This window comes from Theropithecus gelada, chromosome 20 (assembly GCF_003255815.1).
Source record: "Theropithecus gelada isolate Dixy chromosome 20, Tgel_1.0, whole genome shotgun sequence".
Taxonomy (NCBI): Eukaryota; Metazoa; Chordata; class Mammalia; order Primates; family Cercopithecidae; genus Theropithecus; species Theropithecus gelada.
In genome coordinates this window covers 31,660,121-31,680,073 of record NC_037688.1, presented here as the reverse complement: position 1 = coordinate 31,680,073, position 19,953 = coordinate 31,660,121, and the positions used below count along the sequence as shown (strand labels likewise).

At 48.5% G+C, this 19,953-nt stretch overlaps 1 protein-coding gene across 2 annotated transcripts in view; it reads left to right on the top strand.

The window, feature by feature from the left end:
* The first annotated feature begins 18,252 nt into the window (after window positions 1–18,252).
* The window catches only part of FUK (fucokinase), a 28,255-nt gene continuing 26,554 nt past the window's right edge, over window positions 18,253–19,953 (top strand). Inside the window, exon 1 of one of the 2 annotated variants that reach the window (XM_025369484.1) lies at window positions 18,253–18,461. The gene's annotated coding sequence lies outside the window, so the exon portion shown is untranslated. Of the gene's footprint in view, window positions 18,752–19,953 lie in introns of both variants that reach the window. The other variant, XM_025369485.1, reaches the window with a different exon arrangement.

Here is a 19,953-nt window from a genome sequence, read left to right as displayed (position 1 = left end):
TCATCCACTCTGAAACACAAGTTTTAAGGTGTTTAGGCTGAGAGCAGTGGCTCACATCTGTAATCCCAGCATTTTGGAAGGCTGAGGTAGGAGGAGCACTTGAGGTCAGGAGTTCGAGACCAGCCTGGCCAACATGGCGATAAGCCCATCTCTACTAAAAATATATAAATTAACCAGGCATGGTGGTGGGTGCCTGTAGTTCCAGGTGCTTGGGAGGCTGACGCAGGAGAATCACTTCAACCTGGGAGGCAGAGGTTACAACAAGCTGAGATTGCACCACTGCACTCCAGCCTGGGCAACAGAGCAAGACTCTGTCACAAAACAAACAAAAAACACAAGTTATCTTGCCAGACTCACTGACTTGTGCCTGTAATCCCAGCTACTCTGGGGGCCGAAGTGGCAGGATCACTTGAGTTGAGACCAGCCTGGGTAACATAGCAAGACCCCATCTCTAAAAAATAAATTTAAATTCCCAGTCACTTCTGTACAAATCAAAGTTGGGCCAAGTTCACACTGGACCCTCTTCCCTATTGCAATAGTGTATTACAAATTAAAATCTGTTCTTACCACCTTTTCTTTTCATTTTAGAGACAAGGTCTTGCTGTCTCACCCAGGCTGGAGTGCAGTGGTGTGATCATGGCTCACTGCATCCTCGAACTCTTGGGCTCGAGGGATCCTTCCACCTCAGCCTCCTGAGCTGGAAGTACAGGCATGCACCACCATGCCCAGCTAATGTTCTTTTGTTTTTAAAATAGAGACGGGTCTTACCATCTTTCCCAGGCTGGTCTTGAATTCCTGGGCTCAATCGATCCTCCCACCTCAGCCTCCCAAAGTACTGGGATTACAGGCCACTGTGTGCCTGTTCTGTCCTTACCACTTCAACTAACATCTAGCTTTATCTTTTTTTTTTCCTTAACTTTGTTTATCTTTGACAAAGTAGGTATCTACTCTGAGTCACAGGGGCCCATGCTCTAGCTCCCCGCTCATTATCTCACTGAGTCAAAAGGGGCTGGGCACAGTGGCTCACGCCTGTAATCCCAGCACTTTGGAAGGCCGAGGTGGGCAGATCATAAGGTTAGGAGTTTGAGACAAGCCTGGCCAACATAGTGAAACCCCGTCTCTACTAAAAAAATACAAAAATTGGGCCGGGCGCAGTGGCTCACACCTGTAATCCCAGCATTTTGGGAGGCCGAGGCAGGCGAATCACGAGGTCAGGAGATCGAGACCATCTGGCTAACATGGTGAAACCCTGTCTCTACTAAAAAAATACAAAAAAATTAGCAGAACGCGGTGGCAGGAGCCTGTAGTCCCAGTCACTTAGGAGACTGAAGCAGGAGAATGGCATGAACCCGGGAGGTGGAGCTTGCAGTGAGCTGAGGTTGTGCCACTGCACTCCAGCCTGGGCAACAGAGCGAGACTCCCTCTCAAAAAAAAAAACAAAAAAACAAACAAAAAAAACTCGCCAGGCATGGTGGCAGGCGCCTATAATCTCAGCTACTCAGGAGGCTGAGGCAGAGAATTGCTTGAACCCAGGAGGCAGAGATTGCAGTGAGCCAAGATTGTGTCACTGCACTGCAGCCTGGGTGACAGACTAAGACCCTTTCAGGAAAAATAAATAAATAAATAAATAAATAACAGTCAAAACAGGCTGGGCGTGGTGGCTCACGCCTGTATTCCCAGCACTTTGGGAGGCCGAGGTGGGTGGATCACGAGGTCAGGAGTTTGAGACCAGCCAGGCCAACATAGTGAAACTGCGTCTCTACTGAATAAAACCACAAAAATTAGCCGTGCGTGGTGGCGGGTGCCTGTAGCCCCAGCTACTTGGGAGGCTGAGGGAGAATCGCTTGAACCCAGGAGGCAGAGGTTGCAGTGAGCTGAGATTGTGCCACTGCACTCCAGCCTGGGTGACAGAACAAGACTCTATCTCAAAAAAAAAAAAGACAAAAGGGTCAAGAGGGGCTGGGCATGGTGGCTCATGCCTGTAACCCCAGCACTTTGGGAGGCTCAAGTGGGCAGATCACCTGAGGTCAGCAGTTCGGGGCCATCCTGGCCAACATGGCGAAACCCTGTCTTTTTTTTTGGGGACAGAGTCTTGCTCTGTCACCCAGGCTGAAGTGCAGTGGCATGATCTCAGCTCACTGCAGGCTCCGCCTCCCGGGTTCACGCCATTCTTCCGCCTCAGCCTCCCCAGCAGCTGGGACTACAGGCACACACCGCCACACCCAGCTAATTTTTTTTTTTGTATTTTTAGTAGAGACAGGGTTTTACCATGTTAACCAGGATGGTCTTGACCTCCTGACCTTGTGATCCGCCCACCTCAGCCTCCCAAAGTGCTGGGATTATAGGCGTGAGCCACCGCACCTGGCGCGAAACCCTACCTTTACTAAAAATACAAAAATTACCCAAGTGTGGTGACACATGCCTGTAATCCCAGCTACTGGAGAGGCTGAGGCAGGAGAATCACTGGAATCGAGTGGTGGAGGTTGCAGTGAGCTGAGATCATGCCACTGCACTGTAGCCTGGGCAACAGAGCGAGACTCTGTCTTTAAAAAAAAAAAAAAAAAAAAATTAAAGAGTCAAAAGGGTGAGTTAACCCTAGGTCCTTGGACAAGTTGCCAAACAGCTGCCAGAGGCAATGGACTCTGACTAACATGGACTCAGAGGTACTTTTCTGTTTCCTTTTTTTTTTGAGACAGAGTTTTGCTTTTGTCACCCATGCTGGAGTGCAGTGGCAGATCTTGGCTCACTGCAACCTCTGCCTTCCAGGTTCAAGTGATTCTCCTGCCTCAGCCTCCCGAGTAGCTGGGACTACAGGCACGCACCACCATGACTTGCTAATTTTTGTATTTTTAGTAGAGACAAGTTTTCACTGTATTGGCCAGGCTGGTCTTGAACTCCTGACCTCAGGTGATCCACCCACCTCAGCCTCCCAAAGTGCCACCATCTGCCACCATGCCCAGCTAATTTTCTTTTTTTTTTTTTTGTATTTTTAGTAGAAACAGGGTTTTACCGCATTGGCCAGGGCTGGACGTCTATAGACGCGTCTATAGATGTGTACCAACATGCTGGACTAATTTTTGTATTTTTAGTAGAGATGAGTTTTCACCATGTTGGCGAGGCTGGTCTCAAACTCCTGACCTCAGGTGATCCACCTCCCTCAGCCTCCCAAAGTGCTAGGATTACAGGCATGAGCCACCGTGTCTGGCCTTCCTTTTTTTTTATTTTTATTTTTTTGATGCAGGGTCTTGCTTTGTCATATATGCTGGAAAGCAGTGACACAATCATGGCTCACAAGCCTTGACCTCCCAGACTCAAGCAATCCTCCCACCTCAGCCACCTGCTGAGTAGCTGGGAATACAGGCATGTGCCACCACCACACCTGGCTAGTTTTTGTGTTTTTTTGTAGAGACAGGGTCTCACCATGTTGCCCAGGCTGGTCTGGAACTCCTGGGCTCGACTGATCCACCCACCTCGACCTCCCAAAATGCTGTGGTTATAGGTGTGAGCCACCGCACCTGGCCTCGGTTTTCCTTTTCATTTGTTCCCATCACAGACCATAGGGGACTCAGTAATCCATATGCAGTCTGGAGTCTGCCCATTCAATCACCCGCCATGCCCTGCTTACAAGGACTTTGCCTCTGTGCCCAAGTCACATTCAGTGGCAACATTCCCTCACAGGCAGAAGTTAAATGAGCCTTTCTGAGTTTACATCCATCTCTCAAATATCTGTTAGCAGATTATTCAGGAAGAATTAAAAGGTCTTTGCCTGGGTGGGACCTCAGTTCCAACAGGACCCACCAGCATATCACCTGCACTACCTCCCAATTACCTGTCCAATTGGGCCACCCATTTACCCTGTGCTTTCTGGTCCTATCCATTCATCTAAATTCTGCCTGACTGTCCAAAGTCCGCTTTGAGTTTTCTTTCCTCTAGAAAGTTCTCCCCAGATGCCTCAGCCCCATGTCAACATCACCCTCACCCCCACTCTTTTTTTTTTTAAAGACAAAGTCTCACTCTGTTGCCCAGGTTGGAGTGCAGTGGCACAATCTCAGCTCACCACAACCTCCGCCTCCCAGGTTCAAGCAATTCTCCTGCCTCAGCCTCCCATTTGGTTGGGATTACAGGCGCCCACCACCATGCCTGGCTAATTTTTTGTATTTTTAGTAGAGACAGGGTTTCACCATGTTGGCCAGCCTGGTCTCAAACTCGTGACCTCAGGTGATCCCCCAACCTGGGCCTCCCAAAGTACTGGGATTACAGGCATGAGCCACCGCGCCCAGCCTTTTTTTTTTTTTTTTTTTGAGACGGAGTCTTGCTCTGTCGCTAGGCTGGAGCACAGTGGCACAATCTCAGCTCACTGCAACTTCTGCCTCCTGGGTTCAAGTGATTCTCCTACCATAGCCTCCCCAGTAGCTGAGACTACAGGCACATGCCACCACACCCAGCTAATTTTTGTATTTTTAGTAGAGACAGGGTTTCACCACTTTGACCAGGATGGTCTCTATCTCTTGACCTTATGATCCACCAGCCTCGACCTCCCAAAGTGCTGGGATTACAGATGTGAGCCACCGCTCCCGGCCTTTTTTTTTTTTTTTTTTTTTTTTAATGTCTTTTTTGGCTGGGCAAGGAGGCTCATGCCTGTAATCCCAGCACTTTGGAAGGCTGAGGTGGGCGGATCACTTAAGGATCATTAGCCAGACGTGGTGGCAGGTGTCTGTAATCCCAGCTACTTGGGAAGCTGAGGCAGGAGAATAACTTGAACCCTGGGGGCACAGGTTGCCATAAGCCAAGGTCGCGCCACTGCACCCCAGCTTGTGTGACAGCCTGCCTCAGCCTCCCGAGTAGCTGGATCTATAGACACGTACCAACATGCTGGGCTAATTTTAGTATTTTTAGGAGAGATGGGTTTTCACCATGTTGGCAAGGCTGGTCTCGAACTCCTGGCCTGAAGCGATCCACCCACCTTGGCCTCCCAAAGTGCTGGGATTACAGGCTTGAGCCAACGCGCCCAGCCCTAATACAAAATAATTCTGCAAATCTGTAAGAAAATGACCAAATAGACAACTTGGCAGGGTGAGATGTGAGGATCCCTTGAGCGTGGGAGATCCCAGCCCAGGCTGCAGTGAGCCGAGATTGTGCCACTGCACTCCAGCCTGTGTGACAGAGCAAGACCTTGTCTCTCAAAAAAAAAAAAAAAAAAAAAAAAAAGTAAAAGAAAATGACCAAGTAGCTAATAGGAAATGTGCAATCACATAGTACTGGTCCTCTTGTGACCAGCATATTCTACTTAGCATAATGTCCACAAGGTTCATCCATGTTGTAGCATATGTCAGAATTTCCTTCCTTTGTAAAGCTGAATAATAGTCTATTATATGTACATACCACGTTTTCTTTATTCATTCATCTGTCAATGATGGGTTGTTTGCAGTTCTTGGCTATTTTAAATACTACTGCTATGAACATGAGTGTACAAACATCTCTTTGAGCTCCTGCTTTCAATTGTGTTATTTGTCTCATTTTCTGTTTTTCTTCGTTTTTTTTTTTTTTTTCTTTTTTGAGATAGGGTCTTTTTCTCAATTTTTGCTTCAAAATATTCCAGGGTTGAGGTATAGGGATAGATACAACAAGGTTGGTTAAATTGATAATTATAGAAGAGATGAGGCCAGGCACAGTGGCTCACACCCATAATCCCAGCACTTTGGGAGGCTGAGGTGGGCAGATCACTTGAGGTCAGGAGTTTGAGACTAGTGTGGCCAACATGGTGAAACCCTGTCTCTACTAAAAATACCAAAACTAGCCAGGCATGGTGGCAAATGCCTGTAATCCCAGCTACTTGGGAGGCTGAGGCAGGAGAATCGCATGAACCCAGGAGGCGGAGGTTGCAGTGAGCAGAGATCGTACCACTGCACTCCAGCCTGGGCAACAAAACGAGACTCTATATCAAATAAAAAAAAAAAAAGAGGATGAGTAGTTACTCTAGGTTAATTAATTATAACATTTTTTTCACCTTTGGATAGATTTGAAGTTTCCATAATAAAATGATTTTTTGACTGGGCAAAAACTAACCAGGCATGGTGGCACACGCCTGTAGTCCCAGCTATTTGTGAGGCTGAAGCAAGAGGATCAATTGAGCCCGGGAGGTCCAGGCTGCAGTGAACCATGACTGGGCCACTGCACGCCAGCCTGGGTGACACAGCAAGTGAAATTGCTGGATCATATAGTAATTTTTTTTTTTTTTTGCCCATAATCAAAACTATTTTGGAAAACGGACACCAAAATAGATCACTGTTGTATACTCTGCAAAATCAAACATAATTATGAATACATTATTTTGGTAGATGAATTAGAATTGCTAGACTTATGATAAGGCTTTCTGTGAGAGAACACAGATTCCGGAAGTGGTGTGGATCACTCCATTCGTGATGCTTTCCTCTCAGTGAACACGCTCTGTGAGTCTGGCCTTTCCTTCTGTAGGCTGATACTGTTAAACAACCCACACAAAGAACCACTGTCTGAGCATGGCTGAAAACTCTGGTAATCTTGGGACAATCTCAACATTTTACATCCATAAAATAAGAATCTGGACTTTGAACTAGCCGTTTCTTTTATGATTTTTCTTTTCTTCTTCCAAAGACGGATGTAATAAATCTGTAGACAAAGACTTGTTGATCCTTTTGCAAGCCCTGCCTGTCCCATCCAGACCTAGTAATTCTAGTGTTAATTTTATGAGAAGCGCCATACTGTTTCCCATAGCTGCTGCACCATTCTCCACTCCCATCAGCAGTGGACAGGCTTCCAATTTCTCCACATCTTCACTAACACTTGTTATTTATTTATTTATTTTTATTTATTTATTTGTTTGTTTAAGCCGGAGTCTCTCTCTGTTACCCAGGCTGGAGTGCAGTGGCACGATCTCGGTTCACTGCAATCTCCACCTCCTGGGTTCACGCCATTCTCCTGCCTCAGCCTTCCGAGTAGCTGGGACTACAGGCGCCCGCCACCACACCCAGCTAATTTTTGTATTTTTAGTAAAGACGGGGTTTCACTATGTTAGCCAGGATGGTGTCGATCTCCTGATCTCGTGATCCGCCTGCCTCGGCCTCCCGAAGTGCTGGGATTACAGGCATGAGCCACTGCGCCCAGCCTATTTATTTATTTTTTTGAGACAGAGTTTCACTCTTGTTGCCTAGGCTGGAGTACAATGGCACAATCTCGGCTTACCGCAACCTCCGCCTCCTGGGTTCAAGCAATTATCCTGCCTTAGCCTCCTGAGTAGCTAGGATTACAGGCATGCGCCACCACATCCCACTAATTTTTGTATTTTTAGTAGAGATGGGATTTCTCCATATTGGTCAGGCTGGTCTTGAACTCCTGACTTCAGGTGATTCCCCCGCCTCAGCCTCCCAAAGTGCTGGGATTACAGGCATGAGCCACTGCGCCCGGCCTAACACTTGATGTTTTCTCAGAGCATCATTCTTCTTTTTTTTTTCCCTGTGTACCTCAGTGGGATGCAAAGGAAGCATCACTTTTCCCCTTCCCCTATGCCTTCCCTTTCCGATCCTTCTCTTTCTCCTTCCGCCTTTTTTTTTTTTTTTTTTTTTTTTTTGACATAATCTTGCTCTGTTGCCCAGGCTGGAGTGCAGTGGTGTGATCTCAGCTCACTGCAACCTCCACCTCCCAGGTTCAAGCAATTCTCCTGCCTCAGCCTCCCTAGTAGCTGGGATCACAGGCTCCTGCCACCACACCTGGCTAATTTTTGTAGTTTTAGTAGAGACGGGGTTTCACCATGTTGACCAGGTTGGTCTCAAACTCCTGACCACGTGATCTACCTGCCTTGGCCTCCCAAAGTGTTTGGATTACAGGTGTGAGCCACTGCGCCTAGCCGCATCACTCTTTTTTTTTTTTTTTTTTTTTTTTTTTTTTTTTGAGAGGGAATCTCGCTCTGTCACCCGGGCTGGAGTACAGTGGCCCTATCTCAGCTCACTGCAAACTCTGCCACCTGGGTTTATGCCATTCTCCTGCCTCAGCCTCCTGAGTAGCTGGGACTACAGGTGCCCGCCACCATGACCAAGCCTGGCTAATTATTATTATTATTTTTTTAAGTAGAGACAGTGTTTCACCGTGTTAGCCAAGATGGTCTCGATATCCTGACCTCGTGATCTGCCCACCTTGGCCTCTCAGAGTGCTGGGATTATAAGTGTGAGCCAGCGCGCCCGGCCCCGCATCACTCTTTTTTTTTTTTTTTTTTTTTCTTGAGACGGAGTCTGGCCCTGTCACCCAGGCTGGAATTCATTGGCGTGATCTCAGCTCACTGCAATCGCAATCTCTGCCTTCCAGGTTCATGGCATTCTGCCTCAGCCTCCCAAGTAGCTGAGATTACAGGCGCCTGCTACCACACTCGGCTAAGTTTTTGTATTTTTAATAGAGACGGGGTTTCACCGTGTTAGCCAGGATGGTCTTGATCTCCTGACCTCGTGATCCGCCTGCCTCAGCCTCCCAAAGTGCTGGGATTACCGGCGTGAGCCACCGCGCCCAGCCATCACTCTTAAGGAAAGAAATGCAGATGAAAATCACCACACTGAGATATCGTTTTTCACATACCAGATTGGCAACGATCAAAAAGCTTGATAACTATCTTGGCAAGACTGTGGGGCATTCTTTTTTTTTTTTTTTTTTTTTTTTGAGACGGAGTCTCGCCCTGTTGCCCAGGCTGGAGTGTGCAGTGGCACGATCTGTGTTCACTGCAAGCTCCGCCTCCGGGTTCACGCCATTCTCCTGCCTCAGCCTCCCCAGTAGCTAGGACTATAGGGGCCCACCACCACACCCGGCTAATTTTTTGTATTTTTAGTAGAGGCGGGGTTTCACTGTGTTAGTCAGGATGGTCTCAATCTCCTGACCTCATGATCCGCCCGCCTTGGCCTCCCAAAGTGCTGGAATTACAGGCGTGAGCCACCGTGACCGGCCTACTGTGGGGCATTCTTATCCACTGCTAGTGTAACTGGAAATCTGTGCCACCTGTATGATAGTAATATCTTCAAAATTACAAATGCACAAACCATTTGACCTAGCAATTTCTTTTCTTTTTTCTTTTCTTTCTTTCTTTCTTTTTTTTTTTTTTTGAGACAGAGTCTAGCTCTGTTGCCCAGGCTGGAGTGCAGTGGCACAATCTCAGCTCACTGCACACTCCGCCTCCCAGGTGTAAGCAATTCTGAGCCTCAGCCTCCTGAGTAGCTGAGATTACAGGCATGTGCCACCACGCCCAACTAATTTTTTGTATTTTTAGTACAGATGGGGTTTCACCATCTTGGTCAGGCTGGTCTTGAACTCCTGATCTCGTGATTCACCCACCTGGGGCTCCCAAAGTACTGGGATTACAGGCGTGAGCCACTGTGCCCGGCCCTAGCAATTTACTTTCTAACAAAGTATCCTATTTGTATATGTTCAAAGTTACATATAGAGAAGGTTATTTGTTGCAGCATGGTAAGAGCAAGAGCACAGTGGCTCACTCCTGTAATCCCAGCACTTTGAGAGGCTGAGGTAGGAGGCTCACTTGAGCCCAGGAGCTGGAGAGCTGCCTAGGCAATATAGGGAAACTTTGTTTTTACAAAACATTTAAAATTTGGCCTGGTGCGGTGGCTCATGCCTGTAATTCCAGCACTTTGGGAGGCCGAGGTGGTTTGATCACGATGTCAAGAGTTCAAGAGCAGCCTGCCCAACATGGTGAAACCCCGTCTCTACTAAAAATACAAAAATTAGCTGGGCATGGTGGCGCGCGCTTTAATCCCAGCTACTCGGGAAGCTGGGGCAGGAGAATCACTTGAACCCGGGAGGCAGAGGTTGCAATGAGCCGAGACCGTGCCACTGCACTTCAGCCTGGGCGACAGAGTGAGATTCCATCACGCACGCGCGCGAACACACACACACACACACACACACACACACACACACACACACAATTAGCTGATCATGGTGGCCTGTGCCTGTAGTCCCAGCTACTCGGGACGCTGAGGTGGGAGGACAGCTTGGACCTGGAGGCAGAGGCTGCAGTGAGTGATGATCGAGCCACCACACTCCAGACTGGGTGACAGAGCAAGAACCTGTCTCAGAAAAGAAAAATAAATGATCTAGATGTTGGCCAGGCATGCTGACTCACACCTATAATCCCAGTGTTTTGGGAGGCCAAGGTGAAGGGATTGTTTGAGCCCAGGAGTTCAAGACCAGTCTGGACGACATCGCAAGATCCCTTCCCTACAAAAAATAAAATAAATATCGGGCGTGGTGGCTCACACCCTGGAATCTCAGCACTTTGGGAGGCTGAGACAGGTGAATCGTCAAGTCAGGAGTTCAAGACCAGCCTGGCCAAGATGGTGAAACCCCATCTCTACTAAAAATATAAAAATTGGCCGGGCGCGGTGGCTCAAGCCTGTAATCCCAGCACTTTGGGAGGCCGAGACGGGCGGATCACGAGGTCAGGAGATCGAGACCATCCTGGCTAGCACGGTGAAACCCCGTCTCTACTAAAAAATACAAAAAACTAGCCGGGCGAGGTGGCGGGCGCCTGTAGTCCCAGCTACCCGGGAGGCTGAGGCAGGAGAATGGCGTAAGCCCGGGAGGCGGAGCTTGCAGTGAGCTGAGATCCCGCCACTGCACTCCCGCCTGGGCGACAGAGCGAGACTCCGTCTCAAAAAAAAAAAAAAAAAAAAAAAAATATATATATATATATATAAAAATTAGGCTGGGCGCGGTGGATCACTAAACAAAATACAAAAAATTAGCTGGGTGTGGTGGTGGGCACCTGTAGTCCCAGCTACTTGGGAGGTTAAGGTAGGAGAATTGTGTGAACCCGGGAGGTGGAGCTTGCAGTGAGCCAAGATGGCGCCACTGCACTCCAGCCTGGGTAACAGAGCGAGACTCCATCTCAAAAAAACAAAAACAAAAACAAAAATTAGCCAGGTGCAGGTACTCCCAGGTACTCAGGAGGCTGAGGCAGGAGAATCGCTTGAACTCAGGTGGCAGAGGTTGCAGTGAGCTGAGATCGTGCCACTGGACTGCAGTCTGGGTGACAGAGTAAGACTCTGTCAAAAAAAATTTTTTTAAATAAATAAATAAAATAAAATAAATAAAATTTAGTTGGGCAGGGTGGCAAGAGCTTATAGTCCTATCGAGTTGAGAGGCTGAGGCAGCAGAATCCCTGGAGCCCAGGAATTTGAGGTTAGACTGGGCTATGATTGTGCCACTGCACTCCAGCCTGGGCTACAGGGCCGGATCCGGTCTGTAAAAAAAAAAAAAAAAAAAAAAAAAAATGTAGAAAAAAAATACACATGCAAAAACCAATCAAATTGAAATGAAATCAAATGAATGGAATTAAGGAAGCTGTGGTTCATGGTGTCTTTTGTTTATATCACTTCATTAGATAATAAACTATAAACTATTTTAAAGCAGGGAACTGGTGTTTTTTGTTTTCTTTTTGAGACCGAGTCTTGCTCTGTTGCCGAAGCTGGAGTGCAGTGGTGTGATCTTGGCTCACTGCAACCTCCGCCTCCCGGGTTCAAGTGATTCTCTTGTCTTGCTCTCCTGAGTAGCTGGGACTACAGGTGCTTGCCACCACACCCGGCTGAATTTTTGTATTTTTAGTAGAGACCAGGTTTCACCATGTTAGCCAGGATGATCTCGATCTCCTGACCTCGTGATCCTCCTGCCTCCGCCTCCCAAAGTGCTGGGATTACAGGCGTGAGCCACCGCATCCATCTTCTTTTGTTTTGTTTTGTTTTGTTTTTTTGACAGAATCTTGATCTGTCACCAAGCTGGAGGGCAGTGGCGAGATCTCAGCTCACTGTAACTTCTGCCTCCCGGGTTCAAGCGATTCCCCTGCCTCAGCCTCCCAAGTAGCTGGGATTATAGGCACGGGCCACCATGCCCAGGTAACTTTTTGTATTTTTAGTAGAGATGGGGTTTCACCATGTTGGCCAAAATGGTCTCGATCTCGTGACTTCGTGATCCACCTGCCTCAGCCTCCCAAAGTGCTGGGATTACAGGCATAAGCCACCACGCCTGGCCTTCTTCTTTTTTTTTTTTTTTGAGACAGAGTTTTGCTCTATCCCCCAGGGTGGAAGATAGTGGCACAATCTTGACTCACTGCAACCTCCGCCTCCTGGGTTCAAGCAATTCTCCTGCCTTAGCCTCAAAAGTAGCTGGGATTACAGGTGACCACTACCACACCCGGCTAATTTTTGTATTTTTAGTAAAGATGGGGTTTCTCCATGTTGGTCAGCTGGTCTCGAACTCCTGACCTCAGGTGATCTGCCCTCCTTTACCTCCCAAAGTACTAGGATTACAGGCATGAGCCACTGTGCCGGGCTTTTTTTTTTTTTTTTACTTTTTTAGTTTTCTTCCTCCAGTGCCAAGGAACTGGCTTTTATTTGGGGGTGAGGGGATACAGAGTCTGGCTCTGTCATCCAGGTTGGAGTGCAGTGGCGCTGTCTTGGCTCACCGCAGCCTACGCCTTCTGGTTTCAAGCCATTCTTTTGCCTCAGCCTCCTGCGTGGCTGGGATTACAGGCACGTGTCACCATGCTCGGTTACTTTTTGTATTTTTAGTAGAGACAGGGTTTCTCCATATTGGCCAGACTGATCTGGAACTCCTGCACTCAGGTGACCCGCCCGCCTCCCAAAGTGCTGGGATTACAGGTGTGAGCCATCGCACCGGGCCTGGATTGCATTTTATACTCCAGAGCTCCCCGTTCAATCAGATTGAGGCAAAATTTAGGTGAACTCACATCTTTACTTGGCTTCTTTCCCTGCCCTATTCCGCTTTCCCCACTCCCCTAGGAAATCGCTTACACAAGAATTCGTGTCTCAGGCTCTGCATCTAGGGACCCAAACTAAGATATCCCTATGGGCGGTCCTGGCACCCAGAGGGAATTTCTGCTACCAGTAACAGCCACACATCTCATCAGGGGCCTGAAGATTTCACCTTCTCCAAGAAGTCCTCCCTCCCAGACCTGGACCCTCACATTCTGGCAGTAGATTGTTTAACAATAAGGAGTTTGGATGCCTACACTGTACTAAGCACTGCACTAAACCCTTTATGTGCATTAGCTCATTAAACCCTCCCAACAACCTGATTTGGTAAATTCTATTTTAATCTCACAGATAAGGAAGCTGGGCTCAAAGAGGTTGAGTGGCTTGCCCACAGGGTTAGAAAGTGATAAGAGGCCAGGTGTGGTGGCTCATACCAGTAATCCCAGCACTTTTGGATCCCGAGGTGGGAGGATCGCTTGAGCCAAGGAGTTCAAGACCAGGCTGGAGGCCAAGAGTGGTGGCTCATGTCTGTAATCCTAGAAGTTTGGGAGGCTGAAGTAGGCAAATCACCTGAGGTCAGGAGTTCGAGCAGCCTGGCTAGCATGGTGAAACCCCATCTCTACTAAAAATACAAAAATTAGCCAGGCATGGTGGTGCGCGCCTGTAATCCTCAGGAGGCTGAGGCAGGAGAATCACTTGAACCCGGGAGGCAGAGGTTGCAGTCAGCTGAGATTCTGCCACTGCACTGCAGCCTGGGAGACACAGCGAGACTCCATCTCAAAAAAAAAAAAAAAGGACCAGCCTGAGCAACGTAGTGAGACCCAGTCTCTATGGTATAAGGAAAAAAAAATGTTTTTAAAGGGCTGAGTGTGGTGGCTCATGCCTGTAATCTCAGCACTTTGGGAGGCCAAGGCAGGAGGATTGCTTGAACCCAGCTGTTCAAGACCAGCTTCAGCAACATAGCAAGACCCTGTGTGGTGGCACACATCTATAGTCCCAGCTACTTGGGAGGCTGAGGCGGGAGGATCACTTGAGCCAAGGTGCTGGAGGCTGCTGTGAGCCGTGATTGCTCCACTGCACTCCAAACTGGGCAACAGAGTGAGACCCTCAAAAGAGAGAAGAAAGAAAAATTAAAAAAAAGAAAGTGGTGGGAGCTGGGCGGGTTTGTCTAAGTTTAATCCTTGGATTTATTCACTAAACTCTGCTCTATTTTATTTTTATTTTATTTATTTTTGGAAATGGAGTCTCTCCATGTCACCCAGACAGGAGTATAGTGGCATGATCTTGGCTCACTGTATTTTCTGCCTCCTGGGTTCAAACGATTCTCCTGCCTCAGCCTCCTGAGGGGCTGGGATTACAGGCATGCGCCAGCACGCCCAGCTAATTTTTGTATTTTTAGTAGAGACAGAGTTTCACCATGTTGGCCAGGCTAGTCTCGAACTCCTGACCTCAAATGATATGCCCGCCTAGGCCTCCCAAAGTGCTGGGATTATAGGCATGAGCCACCATGCCCAGCCAACTCTGCTCTATTTTATTTATTGTATTATTATTATTTTTTTGAGACGGAGTTTCACTCTTGTTGCCCAGGCTGGAGTGCAATGGCATGATCTCTGCTCACTGCAACCTCCGCCTCCTGGTTTCAAGCAATTCTTCTGCCTCAGCCTCCTGAGTAGCTGGGATTACAGGCGCCTGCCACCATCTCCACTAATTTTTTGCATTTTTAGTAGAGACAGGTTTCACTGTGTCGGCCAGGCTGGTCTCGAACTCTTGACCTCATGATCCTCCCACCTCAGACTCCCATAGTGCTGGGATTACAGGCGTGAACCACCATGCCCGGCCGACTGTGCTGTATTTTGTAACAGAGAGTGTGTGAGTGTGTGTGTGTGTGTGTGTGTGTAATGGCTCTGTGTACCCCAGATGGTGAAACCATGTACAGATTTTTGTGTCTGCTGCTGCACTGAGGGTTTCATTTTACTAAAAACGTTCCCTGAGTTTCTTTGCTTCTCAGGCAGGGAGGTGCCAGAGCAGCCTGGAAAAAGCTACCTCTCCTCTGCCAACCATACTGCCTTAGAAGGCAGGGTGGAGCCCTTTGCCTCTGAGCTCCTTGGGGGCACATTCTCTTTTCTTGAGTCCCCGCCAAAGCTGCAGTTGCAGGCATCCCTGCCTCCCACTTCACTGCGGCGCCTGGGACCTGCATTGCTGAGAACAGCAGCAGTGGGAGGCAGCTCATCACCTCCCTGGAGGCCTCCTGGGTTCACGGAAGAAACAGCAGGCACTGAAGTGGGAGAAGGAGGATGATACCTGGGGCAAGTGTAGACAGGGGATGACTCCAGTGGGAGAAGACTGAGGGAAGCACAGAGTGTGAATAGGAGGCGGGTGGTGGGAGCTGAGCAGGAGGTTGCTCTTCATTCATTCAACCAGTTGTTTTTTTTTTTGAGACGAAGTCTTACTCTGTTGCCCAAGCTGGAGTGCAGTGGTGCGATCCCAGCTCACTGCAACCTCCGCCTCCCAGATTCAAGCGATTCTGCTGCTTCAGCCTCCTGAGTAGCTGGGATTACAGGCGCCCACCACCATGCCAGGCTAATTTTTGTATTTTTAGTAGAGAAGGGATTTCACCATGTTGGCCAGGCTGGTCTCAAACTCCTGACCTCAGGTGGTCTTCCTGCCTCTGCCTCCCAAAGTGCTGGGATTACAGGTGTGAGCCACCACACCCGGCCAACCAGTTGTTTTTAACCACCTACCACGTCCTCAGCACTGTTCTAGGGCCTGAGGATACAATGGTGAACAAACCAAACATCCTGCTTTAATGGAGCAAGATGGGAATAATGACAGTAATTATAATGGTTAGTACTTTTTGAGCATTTACTATGGAGTCAAGCATTTATCCTACCCTCACGACAATTTCAGACATTTGATACTATTATTCACCCACTTTATAGATGGTTACACAGAGTTAGAGCCGGGTCCATCTCCATTATGACTGACCTCAGGGCCTCTCAGCCTCCTTATTTCGTAAATTTATATATATTTTTTATTTTATTTTTTGATACAGAATCTCACTCTGTCACCCAGGCTGGAGTGCAGTGACATGATCTCAGCTCACTGCAATCTCTGCCTCCTGGCTTCGAATGACTCTCCTGACTCAGCTTGCTGAATAACTGGATTACAGGCGCCCGCCACCACGCCTGACTAATTTTCATGTTTAAAAATTGGCCACTGGCTGGGCGCAATGGCTCACGCTTGTAATCCTAGCACTTTGGGAGGCCCAGGCGGGTGGATCACCTGAGGTCAGGAGTTCAAGACCAGCCTGAACATGGCGAAACCTTGTCTCTACTAAAAATACAAAAATTAGCTGGGCATGGTGGCACACACCTGTAATCCCAGCTACTCGGGAGGCTGAGGCAAGAGAATCGCTTGAACCCGGGAGGTGGAGGTTGCAGTGAGCCGAGATTGCACCACTGTACTCCAGCCTGGGCAACAGAGTGAGACTCTGTGTCAAAACAACAATAACAAAAAAATTGGCCAGGCTGATCTTGAACTCCTGACCCAGAGTTTTCTGCCTGCCTTGGCCTCCCAAAGTGCTGGGATTACAGGCATGAGACACCTCACCCGGCTCTAATTTATGTATATTTTAGAGACAGGGTCTTGCTATGTTTCCCAGGCTGGTCTTGAACTCCCAAGCTCAAGCCATCCTCCGACCTTGGCCTCCCAAAGTGTTGGGATTACAGGTGTGAGCCCCTGTGCCCAGCCTTAGGCTCCTTATTAACAACAGATTTGGAAAGTACATTCTTGTAAGAAAAATTCAAACAATACAGACAAAGCTCAAGTTCTCCCCACTTGTTCCCACCCTTAGCAGTCTCTCCCTAGCATGCATTCCTTTCCAGCCCTGTTCCTGTGTATCCACACACTGTCTATCCATAAACATTATTTTTGATTTGAGGGGCTTCCCATACACGTTGCTGTACAACTTGCCGCTTTTCCCTTAACATGAGGTCCTGAACATCACTCCCTACTGAACATATAGATCTGTCTTGCATGGATGTGCCTAGTTTTCCAGTTGTAAACCGAAAGGCACCTGAGACTGGTCTCAATCAATTTACAGTTTATTTTGCCAAAGTTAAGAACGTGTGTACCTGGGAGACAGGTCTGTACCTTTCTCCAAGGATGATTTTGAGGGCTTCAATATGAGAAAGGTCAGATATTGGGGAAAGAGGAAATTTTTTTTTTTTTGAGGTGGAGCCTTGCTGTGTTGCTCAGGCTGGAGTGCAGTGGTACGATCTCAGCTCACTACAATCTCTGTCTCCCAGGTTCAAGCAATTCTGCCTCAGCCTCCCAAGCAGCTGGGACTACAGGCACGTGACACCACGCTCAGCTAATTTTTGTATTTTTAGTAGACAGGGTTTCACCATATTGGCCAGGCTGGTCTCGAACTCCTGACCTTGTGATCCACCCGCCTTGGCCTCCCAAAGGGCTGGGATTACAGGTGTGAGCCACCGCGCCTGGCCTGAAAGATGAAATTTTTTAAAGGCATGGGTAGGAAAGAGGCAAATGCATTCTTCTGAGCCTTTGATCAGCCTTTCACATGTGAGAGGGGGATAGAGGACTAGTCACTTATGCTTTCATCTAGCTTAGTGAATTTGTATCTTTACATAAGAAAAAATAAACAGGGCAGAGGAAGCAATGAGATATGCATTTGTCTGACGTGAGCAGAGAAATGACTTTGAGTTCTGTCAAAGTCCAGCACCTGTGAAGATAAGTCATCGATTTACATTGTCAGAGTGAAATTCCACATAACTGTTTGAGGGTACAGATTTTGGGGCACACAAGGAATTTCCTAGTGGGCAAATTGTGAGAGCCAGGCCATATCTAGCTTTTATATATTTGTAGTTATCTTGTTTAGGAATAAAATGGGAAGTAGGTTTGCCTGATGCAGTTCCCAGCTTGACTTTTCCCTTTGGCTTAGTGACTTTGGGGTCCTGAGATTTATTTTCCTTTCACATAGTAACCTAGAGAGAGACACTCAAGAGTATTTCCAGTTTTCATCTATGACAATCAATGCTACCATTCACAACTTTCCCGAAAGCTCCGCAGATCCTCTCCCCACTACGGAGTTGGAAAGTTTCTTCGCAAAGGACCCACGTGATGAAACCAGCGCAAACCCTTCTAACTGCAAATCCAATGGCAGCTGCTTCCGCTTGGGCAAATTGTGATTTTTTATTTTCCCTTCATCAGTGGATTTCTCTCCCGAGGAAAGCGACAGCTCCTGATGCCGTCCAGAAGGGATTAAAAAAAACAACAACAAATAAACAAACCCAAACCAGAAAACAAACAAAAAAGCAACACGTTAACCCGGATCCCTAAGTCCCAGAAAAAGGGCCTGTGTCTTTAAGGCGCATCGATCCTCTGGGAGTTGTAGTTTCGTGGGTCCTGGAGCGGCCCTCTTCCCCCCTCCCTTCTGGATCGCAGCCCCGCTGCACTTCAGGAAAGCGCTGCCCCGGGCACCCACGCTGGCCCGTCCGGTGGCTCCGAGAGTGTCTTATGCTGGGCGGGGGCCCGGCCAGGCGGGGCGCGGAGGTGAAACTACATTTCCCAGCGTGCGCCGCGAGAGTCGCGCAGCCCCGCGTTAAAGAGCCCGCTCCGCCGAGCGCCGGGCGGCGGCAGGTACGTCAGTCCGCGAGGGTCCCCGCAGGGCCTGTGCTCCCCAGCAGCTTCCCGGTGCACCCTTACTGACTGGGAGCACTGAGTCGAGCCGCGGGCCACCCGGGTCCTGACAGGGAAGAGTCCCCGGGAGCTTCGCGGTGTCCCCGGGAGCCCACAGGGGTTTCTGCGCTCCCGCGTCCCCTTGGCCTGGGTCTTCCAAGGAGCCCCGGGACCCGGCTGGTGCGGCGGGACCTGCGGGCGGCTGGGACCGGGAGGGATGCGGACCTCAGAGGATCCTCACCCTGAGGCAGGTGGGACTCTGGATGCCGGCGCTGCTCTGATTTTACTTTGAGGCCGCTTCTCCTGTCTCAGTTTACCCGGTCAGGGCTCAGTATTATGCACGAATCTCAATGATACGCTGTTGGGTAATTTACAACACGATTTTACTCCCATTTAACTTCTTTCGGTTTGTTATTTCAGAAGGCAGCAAATCAGAGTCCTCCGTGAGCATTTTTTTCCTCTTTAAAGTTATAAAATGTGCAGTCCCTGACCCACCTATCTTCAAAAGGTTCATATGAAGAGTTCTTAGTACTTTATTCTATCTCTGGCTCCCCAGCCCTATGCCAGTCTTGGACAGCGTGGAGGAGGTGAGGACACTAAAAATATTTCAACTTGATCTCAGCAGATGAGGCTCTATTGAAAGTGGGTAGAGGCCGGGCGCCAAGGCTCATGCCTGTAATCCCAGCTACTTGGGAGGCTGAGGCAGGAGAATCTCTTAACCTCAGTAGGTGGAGGTTGCAGTGAGCCAAGATCACGCCACTGCACTCCAACCTGGGCGACAGAGCGAGACTATGTCTCAAACAAACAAACAAACAAACAAAAAACGAACCTTAGGGCCTTAGGGCACACTTTCTCAGTACCTCTTGAGATTGTGTAACTCCAGCAAACTATTAATTAAGAACAAAACAAAACAAAACAAAAAACCGGGTGAGGTGGCTCACGCCTGTAATCCCAGCACTTTGGGAGGCCGAAGCTGGTAGATCACCTGTGGTCAGGAGTTTGAGACCATCCTGGCCAACATGGTAAAACCCCGTCTGTACTAATAATTCAAAAATTAGCTGGGCGTGTTGGTGCACGTCTGTAATCCCAGCTACTTGGGAGGCTGAGGCAGGAGAATCGCTTGAACCTAGGAGGTGGAGATTGCAGTGAGCCCAGATCACGCCATTGCACTCCAGCCTGGTGACAGAGTGAGAGTCTCTCAAAAAAACCCAAAAAAACAAAAAACGAAAAACAAGCTAGGCATGGTGGCTCACACCTATAATCCCGACCTTTGGAAGGTCAAGGCGGGAGGATTACTTGAGTCCGGGAGTTGTAGGTCAGCCTGGGCAACAAAGCAAGACCCTATCTCAACAAAAAATAAAAACTAGCAGGACTCATGCATAGTCCCAGCTACTTGGGAGGCTGGGATTGGAGGATCGCTGGAGCCTAGGAGTTTGAGGCTACAGTGAGCTGT